Genomic DNA, 18537 nt, shown 5'->3' with positions numbered 1-18537 from the left:
GTGTCCACAGCTGCCCTCGGGGCGGCCTCGCTGCAAGGAGCACGCCGCCACTGAGTGTTCACAAGGCAGCCTCCTCTGGCCTCTTGGCCTGCCCTTCCAGGCCCTCAGTGGCCAGCTGGCCACCTGTCCCAAGTCCCTCCCTGGGTCTGTTTTGAGACGAGATCGGGCATGTTCAGGGTGGTATGGCTGTAGACCCTGGGTATGTTTTGAGGAAGGGCCTTCTGTCCTGCCCACTGCCCCAGCTTGAGCTGGCAATTCTGGGGCTGTACTGGACTCCCACTCTGCCTCTCTGAGGGACTTGCCTTCCAGCCCAGAAGCTGCGAAATTCTTTTGATCATCCATCAGCACACCTCAGTAATTTGTTTTCTCTTTAAATTACTTCTGTGTGTGGTAATTTACCACATAAACTGGTGGACCAGTGGTAAAGAATCCGCCTTCCAATTTAGGGAATGCACGTTCAATCCCTAGTAGAGGAACTAAGATCCCACGTGCTGTGGAACAACTAAGCCCGTTCCCCAAAAATAGAGTCTGTGTACCACGTTGAAAAGATCCCTCATGATGCAGCCAAGATCCCTTGTGCCGCAGGTAAGACCCAGCACAGCCAACAAATAAATAAATACCATCTATGCTGTGTTCTCGTGAGCTAGTACCTCAGAGCACAGCAAACACTCTCAGTGACAGCAGATGTAAGTCCACCCCATAGAAGCCTAGAAGCCAATTGCCTGGAAGGTTATTCCCACCCGGCTGTCAAGTTTCAGTCTGGGAGCTGGGTGATGACCCAACAGCAGCCACTCCTGGGATGTCGAGGTTGGGGCTGCACCCTGGGGAGCAGAGAGGTGTCCCGGCTGGGGCCTCTGCTGGCTTTCCTCTGCCAGGGACCCAGGGATTGAGAGAAGCTGGGATGCTCCTGGGGGCCCAGCCTGCAGGTGGGCATGTCCCGCTGCTGTGTTCTGGAGTCTTTGCCAGCATCTGAGAACCCAGGGCTGATGGGGCCTATGGCTGGATATCCGACAGGGACAGAACTTCTGGTGCCTGGGGAGTGTCGCCTGCAGGCTCAGGGCTGGGGAAGGGCTTGACTATGCTTTATATTTTGGTGTTTCTCTGTGAGACCCCAAAGTTGGGTTGCAGCATTGAGAATAAATAAAAGCTGAAGCACCGAGTGGCCTGGCCTGAAAGTGACTTCGAGTGCACCATTAGCCTGGACCACCAGTCTGTGGTCCAGGTGACAGGGGCTCCTGCCCCAGGTCACCCCGCACCCCGCTCTGCATGCTTCGTCATATCAGCGGACAGCTGAGGCCACCCACCTCCCCGGGACAGCCCAGGATCCAGGTGCTGCCCCGTGACATCCCACCTGGGGCTGGCGCCAAAGAGCTGGGAGGGGCCTGCTCACTACCGCCTCCTCTGGTGACACGTGGGGACACAGCTCTGTTGGTGTGGGACATCTGGGGAGAGACAGCAGGAGCACAGGACCGAGATCTACGCATCCTCCCCTACCCCAAGAGGAAGGCCCTGACGGTGGTGCTGAGGCTTCTCTGCCCGTGGAAGTCCCGCCTCCCCCACGTTTCCAATCTGACGCCCAGAGCGGTCAGAACCACCGTTTGTTTTAAATAGACTTCACATTTTAGATTTACACGAAAGCTGTGAAGATGGTGTAGAGGTTCCCGTCTGCCCTGTGCTGGTTTTCCCTGTTGTTGCTATTGTTGTTCAGTCGCCAAGTCATGTCTGACTTTTCAGACTCCATGCTGGACTGCGTGCAGCACACCAGGCTTCCTTGTCCATCACCAACTCCCAGAGCTTGCTCAAACTCATGTCCATCGAGTCTGTGATGCCATCCAACCATCTTATCCTCTGTCATTCCCTTCTTCTCCTGCCTTCCATCTTTTCCAGCATTAGGGGCTTTTCCAATGCCTCAGCTCTTTGCATCAGGTGGCCAAAGTATTGAAGCTTCAGCTTCAGTATCAGTCCTTCCAATGAATATTCAGGACTGATTTCCCTTAGGATTGACTGGTTTGATGTCCTGGCCATCCAAGGGATTCTCAAGAGTCTTCTCCTACACCACAGTTTGAAAGCATCAGTTTTTCAGCACTCTGCCTTCTTTATGGTCCAGCTCTCAAAACCATACGTGACTACTGGAAAGACCATAGCCTTGACTATACAGACATTTGTCTACAAATGCAAAGTGATGTCTTTGCTTTTTAACGGGCTGTCTAGGATTGTTATAGCTTTTCTGCCAAGGAGCAATTGTTTTCTAATTTCATGACTGCAGTCACCATCTGCAGTGATTTTAGAGCCCGAGAAGAGGAAATCTGTCACTGCTTCCACCTTTTCCCCTTCTATTTGCCATGAATTGATGGGACCGGATGCCATGATCCTAGTTTTTAAGCCGGCTTTTTCACTCTCCTTTTTCACCCTCATCAAGATTCTTTAGTTCCTCTTCACTTTCTGCCATTAGAATAGTATCATCTGCATATCTGAGGTTGTTGATATTTTTCCCGCTAATCTTGATTCCAGCTTGGAACTCATCCAGCCTGGCATTTCTCACAATGTGCTCTACATGTAAGTTAAATAAACAGGGTGACAATAAAGAGCCTTGTTGTAATCCTTTCTCAGTCCTGAGCCAGTTCCCTGTTCTTACCTATTGTTAATGTCATGCATCACTGTGGCCCATTTGTGAGAGTAATGAGCCAATACCAATATCTTGATCAGTGTGGGATTTTGCTGTTTGTTTTCAGCATGTTCCTTCTTTCTGGCACCGCAAATGCTCCAGGCTCATCTTGTTTATCTTCTGCCGTTTCTCCAGGAGGAGCCCTGGTTCCTTTCACTGGAGACTCATCTGAAAAGCCTACTCACTGCTGGGGGGGTCATTGCTTCTAGGCCCTCTGAGCTGACTGAGCAAGGAAACACTGACCCGTGTGCAGACACGTATCTGTGAACATTTCTCTGCGTAACCGCCTGCATCTTCATGAGCCACATCTGAGTTTACATCCCTGTGTCTGATCTAATCCACGCTCTATGGGTCACTGCGGCCTCCCCCCTTGCTTACAGGAAATCAGTCCTGAATATTCATTGGTAGGACTGATGCTGAAGCTGAAGCTCCAATACTTTGGCCACCTGATGTGAAGAACTGACTCATTAGAAAAGACCCTGATGCTGGGAAAGATTGAAGGCAGGAGGAGAAAGGGACAACAGAGGATGAGATGGATGACATCACCAACTTGATGGATGTGAGTCTGAGCAAGCTCTGGGAGTTGGTGATGGACAGGGAAGCCCAGCGTGCTGTAGTCCATGGGGTCACAAAGAATCGGACACGACTGAGCGACTGAACTGAACTGAAAGTCCACCAGTCACTCTGGCTTCTCCCCTCGATTACCTGTAAACTCTACCTCACCTTTGGATAATGTAAAGCAGGTCAGGGTGACCAAGAGCCTTCTGGTGGCTTATAGCACACTCAAAGCACCTCCCGAGGGATGTCCTGACTGCATTCACCCTGGCCCTCAAGGATCCGAGCCCCACAGCAGCCAAGCTTGGCGCACACAGGTCCACTCCTGCCTCAGGATCTTAGCACATGACAGGCAGGTGTAGACAGAGGCATGGATCATTGATCAGTGTTGACAATGGCCGTGAGTGTGATGGGCGTTGGGATGTGTATTATGCTCTTCTGTCAACGTTGATAAATATTTTACAATTTCCTAACAAAAAGTCAAAAATTGGGACTTCCCTGGTCATCCAATGGCTAAGACTCCGAGATCCCAATGCAAGGGGGCCTGGGTTTGATCCCTGGTCAGGGAACTTAGATCCCGCATGCCACAAGTAAAAGATCCCACAGGCTTCAATGAAGATTGATCACAAGTGCAGCAACTATGACCCTGCACAGCCAAAGAAATAGATACATAAATAAATATTTTTTGAAAAGTAAAAAATCAACCAATGGGTGGATGGCTCATCCCAGGATCACAATATTGATTGAGCAGGTAATGCTTTTCCTTTGGGTCTTGGAGGACTTCCACAACCCCAGAAAGTGTCAACCTAACATTACTCACGTTCCAGGAAGACTTTGCAACAAGCAGGGGTCTAAGTTAGGGTTTAAAAACAAGTCTGGAAATAAATACAAAAATGAAAGTGAACACGATGGATTAGAAGCTATTTTTGTGCAACTGTAGCCATAATTTTGGTGATAATTATACTTGGGTGTGTTTTGTCTGCTTTGCTGTGCAAGAAGTTTAAAGTGTTAGAAGAATCATTCACACAAAATCAGTAATTGCAGTTTTAACAGTCTGAGAGAATTTCCTTACACTTAGAATCAAGCCTTAAATAGCTAAAAAAAAAATTGCTTTTCAAAGTTCCTTTTATTTTTATATAAAGTTGGATAAATAACATTAAGAAGATAGAAGGATGCTGCTCAAGCTCCCGCTTCACGATTCTTTCTTCCTTGTGCTTTTGGGACCAGTCATCACCGTCTCCACCCTCCCATGTGTTGGGGCGTTGGCCCCTGGGGTGGTTGCTCCAGGTGGGGGCTGGGTGATGGGCGGTGGTGGTGGTGGGGAGTGACTGGCAGGCAGCGGTCCAGCCTTGAGGAGGGGGTGGGATGGGGGCTACCTCCTCGGTGCTTCCTACACTGGGTGGGCTTGGGGGTGGGCAGGAGAACTTTGCAGGCCTTGGAGGAGGTGGCACAGGGAGGCTGCAGAATGCAGCCGGGCTGCTCTCCCCTCTCTGCAGACATGCCCCTGGGGTCACAGCCCATCCAGGGTGCCTGTGGGGCACAGATGCCAGCTGTGAGTGTGGCTGTCACACCACCTCCCTGCACAAACAGAGAGCCACGGGAGCTCCAGACAGAATTTTCCTCGGACACTGTGTGGGGCTCCCTCTAGGCTGCCTTCTCTTGTTAAAGTTCTTCTTGTTTGAGTTACAGAAATGACAGCGAGGAAAGCGTGGCCATGAGGCCACATCCCAGGTGGCAGTGGGAAGCCAACGACCTACCAGCTGCCTTCGAGCACAGGGGCGTAACTGTGGCCCCAAGGGCTCCCCACTAGGCCCCACTGCCCCTCCCTCTGCCACCCCAGGGAGCAGGTGGGCGCCCACGGGTGGCTTCAGCACCTGAATTAAAACTCACCATTATATCTACTACTGCAGGCAGGAATCCCTCAGAAGAAATGGAGGGGCCATCATGGTCAACAGAAGAGTCCGAAATGCAGTACTTGGATGCAATCTCAAAAACGACAGAATGATTTCTGTTTGTTTCCAAGGCAAACCATTCAATATCACAGTAATCCAAGTCTATGCCCCAACCAGTAACGCTGAAGAAGCTGAAGTTGAACGGTTCTATGAAGACCTACAAGACCTTTTAGAACTAACACCCAAAAAAGATGTCCTTTTCATTATAGGGGACTGGAATGCAAAAGTAGGAAGTCAAGAAACACCTGGAGTAATAGGCAAATTTGGCCTTGGAATACGGAATGAAGCAGGGCAAAGACTAATAGAGTTTTGCCAAGAAAATGCACTGGTCATAACAAACACCCTCTTCCAACAACACAAGAGAAGACTCTGTACATGGACATCACCAGATGGTCAACACTGAAATCAGATTGATTATATTCTTTGCAGCCAAAGATGGAGAAGCTCTATACAGTCAGCAAAAACAAGACCAGGAGCTGACTGTGGCTCAGACCATGAACTCCTTATTGCCAAATTCAGACTTAAATTGAAGAAAGTAGGGAAAACCACTACACCATTCAGGTATGACCTAAATCAAATTCCTTATGATTATACAGTGGAAGTGAGAAATAGATTTAAGGGCCTAGATCTGATAGATAGAGTGCCTGATGAACTATGGAATGAGGTTTGTGACATTGTACAGGAGATAGGGATCAAGATCATTCCTATAGAAAAGAAAGGCAAAAAAGCAAATGGCTGTCTGGGGAGGCCTTACAAATAGTTGTGAAAAGAAGAGAAGCAAAAAGCAAAGGAGAAAAGGAAAGATATAAACATCTGAATGCAGAGTTCCAAAGAATAGCAAGAAGAGATAAGAAAGCCTTCTTCAGCGATCAGTACAAAGAAATAGAGGAAAACAACAGAATGGGAAAGACTAGAGATCTCTTCAAGAAAATCAGAGATACCAAAGGAACATTTCATGCAAAGATGAGCTCGATAAAGGACAGAAATGGTATGGACCTAACAGAAGCAGAAGATATTAAGAAGAGATGGCAAGAATACACAGAAGAACTGTACAAAAAAGATCTTCACGACCCAGATAATCACAATGGTGTGATCACTGACCTAGAGCCAGACATCCTGGAATGTGAAGTCAAGTGGGCCTTAGAAAGCATCACTACGAACAAAGCTAGGGGAGGTGATGGAATTCCAGTTGAGCTATTTCAAATCCTGAAAGATGATGCTGTGAAAGTGCTACACTCAATACGCCAGCAAATTTGGAAAACTCAGCAGTGGCCACAGGACTGGAAAATGTCAGTTATCATTCCAATCCCAAAGAAAGGCAATGCCAAAGAATGCTCAAATTACCGCACAATTGCACTCATCTCACACGCTAGTAAAGTAACGCTCAAAATTCTCCAAGCCAGGCTTCAGCAATATGTGAACCGTGAACTTCCTGATGTTCAAGCTGGTTTTAGAAAAGGCAGAGGAACCAGAGATCAAATTGCCAACATCCGCTGGATCATGGAAAAAGCAAGATAGTTCCAGAAAAACATCTATTTCTGCTTTATTGACTATGCCAAAGCCTTTGACTGTGTGGATCACAAGAAACTGTGGAAAATTCTGAAAGAGATGGGAATACCAGACCACCTGACCTGCCTCTTGAGAAATCTGTATGCAGGTCAGGAAGCAACAGTTAGAACTGGACATGGAACAACAGACTGGTTCCAAATAGGAAAAGGAGTTCGTCAAGGCTGTATATTGTCACCCTGTTTATTTAACTTATATGCAGAGTACATCATGAGAAACGCTGGACTGGAAGAAACACAAGCTGGAATCAAGATTGCCGGGAGAAATATCAATAACCTCAGATATGCAGATGACACCACTCTTATGGCAGAAAGTGAAGAGGAACTCAAAAGCCTCTTGATGAAAGTGAAAGTGGAGAGTGAAAAAGTTGGCTTAAAGCTCAACATTCCGAAAATGAAGATCATGGCATCTGGTCCCATCACTTCATGGGAAATAGATGGGGAAACAGTGGAAACAGTGTCAGAGTTTACTTTTCTGGGCTCCAAAATCACTGCAGATGGTGACTGCAGCCATGAAATTAAAAGACGCTTACTCCTTGGAAGGAAAGTTATGACCAACCTAGACAGCATACTAAAAAGCAGAGATATTACTTTGCCAACAAAGGTTCATCTAGTCAAGGCTATGGTTTTTCCTGTGGTCATGTATGGATGTGAGAGTTGGACTGTGAAGAAGGCTGAGCGCCGAAGAATTGATGCTTTTGAACTGTGGTGTTGGAGAAGACTCTTGAGAGTCCCTTGGACTGCAAGAAGATCCAACCAGTCCATTCTGAATGAGATCAGCCCTGGGATTTCTTTGGAAGGAATGATGCTAAAGCTGAAACTCCAGTACTTTGGCCACCTCATGCGAAGAGTTGACTCATTGGAAAAGACTCTGATGCTGGGAGGGATTGGGGGCAGGAGGAGAAGGGGACGACAGAGGATGAGATGGCTGGATGGCATCACTGACTCGATGGAAGTTAGTCTGAGTGAACTCCGGGAGTTGGTGATGGACAGGGAGGCCTGGCGTACTGCTATTCATGGGGTCGCAAAGAGTCGGAGATGACTGAGCAACTGATCTGATCTGTGTTAAAAAAAAAAAAAACTAACTAGAAAAGACACATGCACCCCAATGTTCATAGCAGTGCTTTTCACAATAGCCAAGATGTGGAAGCAACCTAAGTGCCCACTGACAACAAATAGATAAAGAAGCTGTGATGCATATACACAATGGAATACTACTCAGCCATTAAAAGTAATGAAATGCTGCCATTTACAGGACCATGGGTGGACTTGGAGGGCATTATGCTAAGTAAAATAAGTCAGAAAGACAAACGCTTTATGATGACACTTGTATGTGGATTCTAAAAAATATCACAAAGTATAACAGAGTGACTATAACAGAAAAGAAGCAGTCTCACAGATACAAAGAACAAGCCAGTGGTTACCGTGGGGACAGGGCAGGGGGAGGGGCAACAGACAGACAGGGGAGTAAGAGGCACAAACTATTAGGAATGCATAAGCTACCAGGCTATCTTGTATAACACGAGGAGTATAGCAAATATTTTATAGTAACTATATATGGAGTAAAACCTTTACAAATTGTGAATCACAGGCTTCCCTGGTGGCTCAGGGTGAAAAAAAAAAAATCTACCTGCCAATGCAGGAGGCATGGGTTCAATTCCTGATCTGGGAAGATACCACTTGCCACGGGGCAACTGAGACCATGAGCCGCAACTACCGAGCCCACGTGCTGCAGCTATTGGAACCTGTGCGCCCTCGAGCCTGTGCTCTGCAACAAGAGGAGCCACTGCAGTGAGAAGCCCCCGCGCCACGCCCAGAAAGCAGCCCCTCACCACAGCCAGAGAAGAGCCCGTGCAGCAGTGAAGACCCAGCACAGCCAAAAATAAATAAAATTATAAAAAAATGTCAATCACTATTGCACACTTGTAAGTATATAATATTGTACATCACTAATGCCTCAATAAAAAAAGAAACATAAAATTTCACTTGTTTGAAATGTGTTTAATTGGTAATTTTTAGTAAATTTACCAAATTATATAGCCATCAGTGGGCTTCCCTGGTGGCTCAGTAAAGAATCCACCTGCAATGTAGGAGACCTGGGTTTGATCCTTGGGCCGGGAAGATCCCCTGGAGAAAGGAATGTTTACCCACTTCAGTATTCTTGACTGGAGAATTCCATGGACAGAGGAGTCCTCCATGGGGTTGCTAAGAGTTGGATACAACTGAGCAACTAACACTTTCACAGCCATCTGGGTAACCCACTTTTAGAATATTTCCATCACCTCAAAATATCCCTTTTGCCCCTTTTAGCTAATTCCTGTTCCCACTCAGCTCTGAGCAACCACGAAGCAGCTTCCTGCCTGTGGGTTTGTCACCTGGACATTTACTGTAACAGAGACCATCCAGCGTGTGTGTCAGTCACCCAACACATTTCCAGCACCATCCAGGACAGCAGGCAGCACTTCACTTCTTCTCAAGGTGGAGTGGTTCTCCGTCGTGTGAGTGGACACATATTGGCCCCTCTCACCTGCTGATGGCATTTGGGTCACTTCTGCCTCCTGGCTGTTGGTAGTCAAGCTGCTGAACATTCGTGAACATTTCTGTCATATCTTTCAGTGGATCTTCGTTTTCATCTCTCTTATGTAGACATCGAAGGAGTCTCTGTTATTAAAGTTGTGCTTTTGGAGTCGGTCAGATATGCCCAGGACACAGGGTTCGCAAGGAACAGAAGGAATAGACGGAAAAGTGGGCAGTGAAGTTGATACCCTGTGAACTCCCGGGGCTGTCACTGTCACCGCAGGCATGGGAGCTTCCAAGCCTGTCAATTTTTTTTCTTTTTTACTTTTTGTTTTGTATTGGCATATAGCCAATTAACCATGTTGTGATAGTTTCAGATGAACAGCAAAGGGACTCAGACCAACATACACATGTATCCGTTCTCCCCGCAGTTCCTTTCCCATCCAGGTTGGTCAACTATTTTATGAGATGTGTCTTGGCTGGGGGTTCCCCGAAAGCAGAGCTGGAGGCAGACGTGGGTGCAGGTGGGTCACTTGATGGGACCCCTGGGAGGTGGCCCAGGGGGTGTGAGAGGGCAGGTGGGGAAAGGCCATGTGCAGGAGCTCATCAGGGTGTCGGGGCTCAGTCCTGCCCGGCACTCCGAGCACAGGCCCTCCAAGGACGAAGGGCGGGAGGTTGGGGCTTTTCTCTGAGGACTCCGACCCCCTGGATGAGGGCTGACCCTGGGAGCGCCAGCTGCTCTCCCTGCCGCCTGCAGGTGTAGACAGGGGAGGGGTCTGCTCCCTGCTCCGAGCTGGTCTTCACTCATTGCTGTCTCTCTTAGCAACATCCCTCCTTTGCAGGCCTAACCACTGAAGGTCCATATGGTGAAGCGTTGACCCCAGACTCCTTCATGGAGATGATCTGGCAGCCAAATGTTTAGTTGCCAGTCTAAAAAGGTTTCTTCTTTACAGAAATTGAGTAAAGCATCTAGGCAGGACGAGGACAGCTAGTTGGGTGTTACTGCCTCAGAGTCTGGAGAAGGAAATGGCAACCCACTCCATTGTTCTTGCCTGGAGAATCCCAGGGACGGGGGAGCCTGGTGGGCTGCCGTCTATGGGGTCGCACAGAGTCGAACACGACTGAGGCGACTTAGCAGCAGCAGCAGCCTCAGAGTAAGGCCTTCTTTGGTGTTTGGCCCCTTCTCCCCCACCCCCACCCTCCACCAGATTCATAACCAGCTCCTCTCCCATCCCGTTTAAGCAACATCTGCAGGTGGACGAGGTCTGCTCATACACGCAGCTCCCAGTGAGGCTTTGTTGCCTGATTTCAAAAGATGAACGGGAGAGTTTCGTTGCAGAAGCTGAGACTCGTCTTAGTGTGCATCAGCACTGGCAGCCTCTGAGGCTTGTACCCGAGTCTTGCTCCAGCTGCAGCTAGTGGAGCCCGGGCTGGGGCAGGAGCCGCAGCATCTTGGGCTGTGCAGACAAACGGAACTCAGCCATTAAGCAAAACATGGGAATACAGCTTATATGAATTAGAATGAACACCTCAGGAGGCAATAACAGATGGCTTAGAAATTGTGGTTTCACCTCAAGTCTACACAGTGAATTCATGTGCCCAGTTTGTTTGGATATGTTGAAGAACACCACACAAAAGACTATTTATATCAGTGTGTTTTGCAGTTTGCATTATCACAGCCCTCAGAGGTGGCAATAAAGAATGCACTACCTGTCAGAAAGTAGGCTGAGCACCGAAGAATTTATTCTTTTGAATTGTGTATTGGAGAAGACTTTTCAGAGTCCCTTCGATGGCAAGGAGATCAAATCAGTCAATCCTAGAGGGAATCAATCCTGAATATTCATTGGAAGGACTGATGCTGAAGCTGAAGCTCCAATACTTTGGCCAACTGATGCGAAGAACCGAATCATTAGAAAAGACCCTGATGCTGGGAAAGATTGAAGGCAAGGGGAGAAGGGGACAACAGAGGATGAGATGGTTGGATGGCATCACCGACTTGATGGACATGAGTTTGAGCAAACTCTGGGAGTTGGTGATGGACAGGGAGGCCTGGCGTGCTGCAGTCCATGAGGTCACAAAGAGTCGAACACGACTGAGCGACTGAACTGAACTGAACTGAAAGTCCACCAGTCACTCCGGCTTCTCCCCTCGCTTACCTGTAAACTCTACCCCACCTTTGGATAATGTAAAGCAGGTCAGAGTGACCCAGAGCCTTCTGGTGACATCTCATGACATCACCCATATCACACAAGGTGTCATCCAGGGAGGCCCCACTGCCACCGGCTGCCAAGGGTGTGAACAGGGGCAGAGGACAGGTCGTGAGGTCTCCCTCCCTCTCCCACCCCGAAGCCCTTTCTGGCCACATCCCCCTCCCCCATACAAGACGGTCACTGACGGTCACTGACGGTCCTTTCTCTGCCCGTTGTGGGGTCCGGCAGAGGTGGCCCCAAATGTGCCTCCGAGACACACTGATTATTTTGAATTTAAATTTAAGAAGAACTGACTCGTTGGAAAAGACCCTGATGTTGGGAAAGATTGAAGACAGGAGGAGAACGGGGTGACAGAGGATGAGATGGTTGGATGGCATCACTGATTCAGTGGGCATGAGTTTGGGCAAGCTCCGGGAGTTGGTGATGGATTGGGAAGCCTGGCGTGCACAAGTCCATGCGGTCACAAAGAGTTGGACACGACTGAGCGACTGAACAACAACAAGCTGTTGGGAAAAGCTAGTTTCCAAGAGATCACTAAGATCAGACCTAAACTTTGATGCACTCATCAGCAAAATTTAACCAAGTCTTGGTGAGTATGAAGCTCATTGAGAAAAAAGCATTAGCTAGAATCAACAAGCATAACCCTCAGCAAGCACTTGGTCAGAGCATCAAGGAAGGAATGAGATAACAGGCCGTGAGCAGACGACAGTGAGGTGGGAAACAGATCGAAAATTACAGTGGAGCCGAAGTCAGTGGAGACAGCTCTCACTGCAGTAAAACATCCACGTACAGCAATTAGAAGCAGCACCTGGTAACAAACAGATCAAAACATCTGATGATTCTGGGCTTGAACTCGATAACAGCAATGAAAAAGTGACATCTGACTCTGTAATGGACCCTGCTAGTGAAACTGAATTAGTACTGAGGCTTCATCCCACGTTTTTGGAAAAAAGATGATCGTACACAGACAAGATTCAAGAAGAGCTCAGGTAATGCCACTGTTGATCACTTATCAACCTGGCTGTGAGGTTAGCTTTAGAAGAACTTTGAAGCAAAGGAGAATCAAGCCAGATGAACCTTGATATAGCCAGTAAGAAGCAATATGCCATTTACATAGCCACAGCCAGGGGCCAGTTCGATGTGTTAAATGGCCCTCTCTCTTTGGAATTGGTCGGTGAGAAATACTGGCAGGTGAACAAGCCCATGGAACTTCATGATGCACCCACAAAGGAGCACGAATGAGGTTTTACTAAAACAAATTCTGAGATTGAACTTTTTATAGCCTTTTTCCTTAATATTAAAGATGTGCCGTCATTACTTTTATGGACAGGAAGAAAAAAAAGAAAGATGAACAGGAAGCAAAGGGAGCATTAGACACAAGAGGAAAGGCTGGAACTAATTTATAAGGAGAAATCACAAGATGAATGGAACAAGCAGAGCTAATGCAGGGAACTAAAGGAGGTTTTAAATAAAAGTCCAAGTAGTATTCACAGAGAAGTTTGAGAATGTACTGCATCTGTAAAACAAGAAAAATAAGGTAGAAAAGATAAGAACAAAGAATACAGTTGAGCTCTTTGCAAAAAAACTTTTTAATGTAAACCTTTGTATATTGTTTTGGTTTTCTGAACCTTATGGAAGTATTACTTATTTGAAATAAATGAGTTTAATTTTTTTAAACTGATGAGCTCTTGAAAATAAATAAATATGATTAGCAAAGCAAAAAAAAAAAAAAAAATGGCACAGCATTCCGTATCCAGATACCCCTCCCCCATAGACAGACTTTTAGACTTTGGTTTTCTCTCTTAAAGAGCGTTGCCAAGACTCACCCTGAAATGCATCAAAGGAAGATGAGTGGAGGAGGACTGGTGGATGGACACTGGCCAGCTGTGTAAAGTTTGAGCACTATGCCTGGAGGACTCGCAACGCAGCTGGTCAACTCTGCCGTGTGTCTGATGTTGGGAGATGCAGGGACCAGCCTTGGGCCAGCATCTGCTTGGCAGAACCCCGAGTGCCACCTTGTGCCGGGGCTTTCCAGGCATCTGAGAGCCGCTGCAGAGCAGACATGCCCCAGCCCCTCTGCCAGCAGCGAAGAGGCAGCTCAGGCCTCTCTCCATGTCTAAAGCTCCAAAACAGGGACACAGAGAGGCTTGGGGACTGTGCAGCGTGGGTCCATCGGTTTGGCTTCCTCCCAGACAGGTGAGAACCAAGGGAAGTGCAGCCTGGGGACCTCGAAGCAGAGAAAGGGCCCATGGGAAGGTGGTCTCTGTGTAGGGCCCACCTGCCCGGGGAGGCACGGGGAAAGGGCAGGTGCTGGCTGACCAGGCAGAGACAACCCCCGCCCCGTTCCAGCAGGCACCTCGGGCTCCCGGAGCCTGAGTGCCGAGCACTGTCGTGCTGTCTGAGCACAGGGCTTGCCAGGGCTTCCTCCTGAAGGCTCTCATCTCCCAATCTTAGCCCCCCTGCAGCCCTGCTGGGCTCTGAGGCCCCAGGACTCAGGGCTGAATCCTCGTGTCCACTTCCACAGGACCATGCAGGGACCCCATCCACGTGCCAGGCATGGCTCACCCACGTTAGGGGCTCCCATCTTCTCCCAGTGGGTGTAGATGAGCCACCTGCCCCCTCTCTTGCCCCACCTCCTGCCCTGGGGCCTCCTCTGAGGCCCCAGTTCACTCATTGTGTGACTCTCTTAGCGCCTCTTGGGCTATAGGAAGTGAGTAGTAGTTGTGATAGCCCGGACTGACTCCGAGGCAAGGGGGGCTTTCAGGCCAGCAGAGCTAGGAGAGAGGAGATGGAAGGTGGTGCTGAGCTCTGGGGGCACCTGGTGTGGGTTTGCTTTACCTCTTGTGACACTGGCTTCAGGGAAGGGGCAGCTGAGCTGGGCACCCCAAGGTTGGAGACAGAAGGGCCGTCAGCAGAAGTGGGAGAGCCCACAGGTGTGTGCGAGGCTGGGGAGGCGTAGAAACAGAAGGTGGAACTGGAAGCTGGGGCTGTTCGGTGGCCACTGGTGGCACATTTGCCACTGGCTGTGAGTGACTGAGTTCTGACGAACTGCACCAACTGGCCTGTGGGACCCAAAGTCTGAGCTGGACTTTGGAACTGAGCTCCTCTTCCAGGATCCAAATGCCTTCCCGTCCCTGCAGTGGCTGGGGTGCCTGAGGACGATCGGATAGAGCAAGGAGGGCCAGCTCTGGGGATCCAATCAAGAGGGGATGGGAGGTTCATGCTGGAGCTCAGAGAAGACTTTGGAACAGACCATCAGCCCTGCGGAGGCAAACAGGCTGATGACACTCCAGGACGCGCTGATGGAGATGCCAGTGAACAGCGGAATAATGACGAGGTCAAAATCAGAGACACCGTTGAAAGGCTGGGCTCCAGTGGCTCCGCCACACTCGTGACCAGCTCAAGGGTGCACAGCAGGGTTAATCAAGCCTCAGGAAAGGCGGGTGCCCTGTGGGTTGTGAGTTCAGCCAATGACTGGCTTGCACAGTGGGGACCCCTGAGAGAGACCTTGACTCCAGCATCACGTGTCTCCAGCGGGAATGTGCACTGTCAGGGGAACCCCAGCCCAGAGGAGGCCCCAGGGGAAGACGTTGCCCCAGGAATAAGGGCCCCACCCTCTTCGGGTTCATCTCTCTGATTATCAGACTAGATGCTAGGAGGGCTTGGATGGGCTTTGGGAGAGTGGATGTGGCTGAGGGTGGACCGGGCAGTTTGGTGACATGGATGGGGCTGGAAATGACAGAAAGAGAGGCTGCAGCAGAGAATCTGCCAAAAGAGAGGAGGGAGGGAGGGAAGGTGGGAGGGAAGGAGGGTGGGAAGGAAGATGCGAGGTAGAGAAGGCCTGCTGGACGGGGGCCAGGAGGGAGCGGTGACCGGCTAGTGACAGGTGGCTAGCACATCCCCTGTGTCTCCACACAGCAGGGGAGAAGCCGGGAAGGAGAGACCTACCTCTGGGGGCATCCAGAAGCCCCTCTACTTGCCCCTTTTCCAGGGCTAGGCAGGCGAGTGTCTGCAGAGGTCGTTTCCTCCTGGAACGCAGGCCCCGATGCATTGAGGGGCCATCGTGTGAATGAAGCCAAAAGTGGCCCTGAGTGTCTGATGGCAGAGGCAGGGGGAGCCTGGTGCACGGTGACCTTGCAGACACTTACTGGGCTCTGGGGTCCCTTGGATCCTTGCTGCTGAAACTGTTTACCACAGATTGTGCCTTGCACCCATGTGCTGGGACCAGAACCCAGTCAAAACCCAGTTTGGGACTTGAACCCACGTGGCTGGGACTCAGTTCAGTTCAGTTCAGTTGCTCAGTCATGTCTGACTCATTGCGACCCCATGAACCACAGCATCCCAGGCCTCTCTGTCCATCACCAACTCCCGGAGTCCACCCAAACCCATGTCCATCGTGTCAGTGATGCCATCCAACCATCTCATCCTCTGTTGTCCCCTTCTCCTCCTGCCCTCAATCTTTCCCAGCATCAGGGTCTTTTCAAATAAGTCAGCTCTTCGCATCAGGTGGCCAAAGTATTGGAGTTTAAGCTTCAGCATCAGTCCTTCCAAAGAAATCCCAGGGCTGATCTCCTTCAGAATGGACTGGTTGGATCTCCTTGCAGTCCAAGGGACTCTCAAGAGTCTTCTCCAACACCACAGTTCAAAAGCATCAATTCTTCAGTGCTCAGCATTCTTTATAGTCCAACTCTCACGTCCATACATGACCACTGGAAAAACCATAACTCCACTGGAAAAACTGGGACTCAAACACAGCCACAACCCACAGTTCCTGGTTTCAGGGCCTAATGAAGCTCAGGTTCTTGATGTCTCCTCACAGAAAGAATTCAGTGAGAGACAAAGTGATAGGTAAGAAGTGGATTTATTCAGATTCAGAGAGAAGCGCAGTCCACTAACAGAGTGTGGGCCATTGCAAAGGGCGACTGTGGCCAGGAAATGTGGTGTGGTTAGTTTTTATAGGCTGGGTAATTTCATATGCTAATAAGTGGGAAGATCATTCCAACTATTTTGGGGAAGGGGTGGAGATTTCCAGGATTTCGGCCACCGCGCACTCCTCGGTCTTTTGACAGCGCCTTGGAACTGTCATGGCACCTCTGGGTGTGTCATTTCACTTGCTGATTGAGGATCCAGCTCTAGTCTCGTCTGCCCTCTTGGTCCCATTTGATTCTAATTGGTTTATGTTGTGGCCTTGGGCTACGTCATTCTTTCAAAAGTTGTGCCCTGCCCCTTTCCCTGCTGTCACACTACCAGCCAGGTGGGGAAAACAAGGCACAGAGAGGGCAAGGGACCAGCCTGAGGTTGTAGTGGCAGTGGGCTCTACCGCACTCCTGACTTCTCCCCTCTGCTTGTCTTCAGAACCAGATCCATTTGCTGCAACCCACCTGCCCAGTGCCAGACGGACCCTGTGGTCTATTTGTGAAGAACCCAGGGCATCGCCAAAAGTTTCTCCTTCCAGTGGCCATGTTTTCCAGCATGCATTGGTCCAGCTTGACCAACTGTCTTTTCTTCTGAATGTGCCCTTGACCCTGGCTAAGGTATCTGGCCAGAATTTTCTGCCCCCACTCCTACCCCTGCTGGCGGGCAGCGGTGGCCGGCTGCCCAGACCAGGTTTAAAATATCTGTCTGAAATTTTGGTAAATGGCTCATTTAAAGAATTGACTTTCAGAAAACTGGTCAATTAAGGTCATTTTGTTAATTGACTTTTAGAGAATCGATTTCCCATATCCTGATCCAGACTCTTTCCCAGGATGCCCTGAGGTGCCCTAGTGGGTTTGTGGGGAGGCCAGAGAGAAGTGATGTCTGTGGAACATCCCATCAGTGGTCCCAACGGGCATCCACAGAGACCCCATGGGCTTCCTAGCCATGTTCAGGGAGAGCTGTTCCCTGGTCCAGGGATGTGGAGTCACGGGCATATCCATCACCTGGTGGAGAGGCTTGTCTGGAGGGTGGCCGGACCCAGCCAACTCACCACTCAAGCCTGGGGCTCCCAAGCTCTCTTCCAGGCCCCCTGAGGCTGGCAGAGTGTGCTCCCACCCCCAGCTTCTCTCTTCTGACCTCCTGGTCATTGTTCAATTGTTAAGTTGTGTCCGACTGTTTGCCACCCCATGGACTGCAGCATGCCAGGCTTCCCTGTCCTTCACTATATCCCAGAGCTTGCTCAGACTCAGGTCCATCAAGCCAGTGATGCCATCCAACCATCTCATCCTCTCCTTCTCCTCCTGCCTTCAATCTTTCTCAGCCTCAGGGTCTTCTCCAATGAGTCAGCTCTTCACCTCAGGGGCCAAAGTATTGAAGCTCCAGCTTCAGCATCAGGGTTGATTTCCTTTAGGATTGACTGGTTTGATCTCCTTGCTGTCCAAGGGACTCTCAAGAGTCTTCTCCAGTGCTACAATTTGAAAGCATCAGTTCTTTAGCACTCAGCCTTCTTTATGGTCTAACTGAGAGAGTTAATTCTTAGGTAGGTTAATAAGGAATCCAGGGCCCTCATGGAGGAGAAAAGAACAAACATTTTTTCTACACTGCTTTGTCTTAGTCACATAAGACATTATTTCCTTTAAGCCCACAGCTAATGAGAGACAACAAAACTCATCTTGCTCAAGGATATGTTTTTCCTTAAGCTCTGTACTAATGATTATATAACAACAATGTATCTTGCTCAAGGGTATGTTTCTCCTTCTGAACAAGAACCTTCTGACTAATCTCGTTATCTTAAGACACATGTTGTGGGAGTGGGTCTGGTAAAGTATATAAGGCCTTGCTAAGACTAGTGAGGGGGGGCACTCTCTGTCCCCCTTCCAATGTCAATCTCAGAAGGTTCCTCTGTCTTTTTTCACTGTAATAAAACTTATGCCACACAAGAGCCCTGAGTGATCAAGCCTGGATCCCTGATCCCGAAGCTAAATCTTTGGAGATCATGAGTCTGACATCATTCACTGTAAGCCATCATAACTCTCACACCCATACATGACTACTGGGAAAACCATAGCTTTGACTCTACAGACCTTTGTCGGCAAAGTAATGTCTCTGCCCTCCCTGGCTCCTGCTTTTAAGCAGATACAACAACCCTTCCCTTT

The 18537-nt window shown here is 49.2% G+C and overlaps 1 pseudogene; it reads left to right on the top strand.

The window, feature by feature from the left end:
- The first annotated feature begins 9664 nt into the window (after positions 1–9664).
- LOC102266701 (E3 ubiquitin-protein ligase RING2 pseudogene) lies at positions 9665–12706 on the top strand (annotated as a pseudogene).
- The last annotated feature ends 5831 nt before the right edge of the window (positions 12707–18537 follow it).

This window comes from Bos mutus, chromosome 1 (genome assembly GCF_027580195.1).
Source record: "Bos mutus isolate GX-2022 chromosome 1, NWIPB_WYAK_1.1, whole genome shotgun sequence".
NCBI classification, from domain to species: Eukaryota; Metazoa; Chordata; class Mammalia; order Artiodactyla; family Bovidae; genus Bos; species Bos mutus.
The sequence above is the reverse complement of the archived record's forward strand: the minus strand, read 5'-3'. Positions and strand labels throughout refer to the sequence as shown.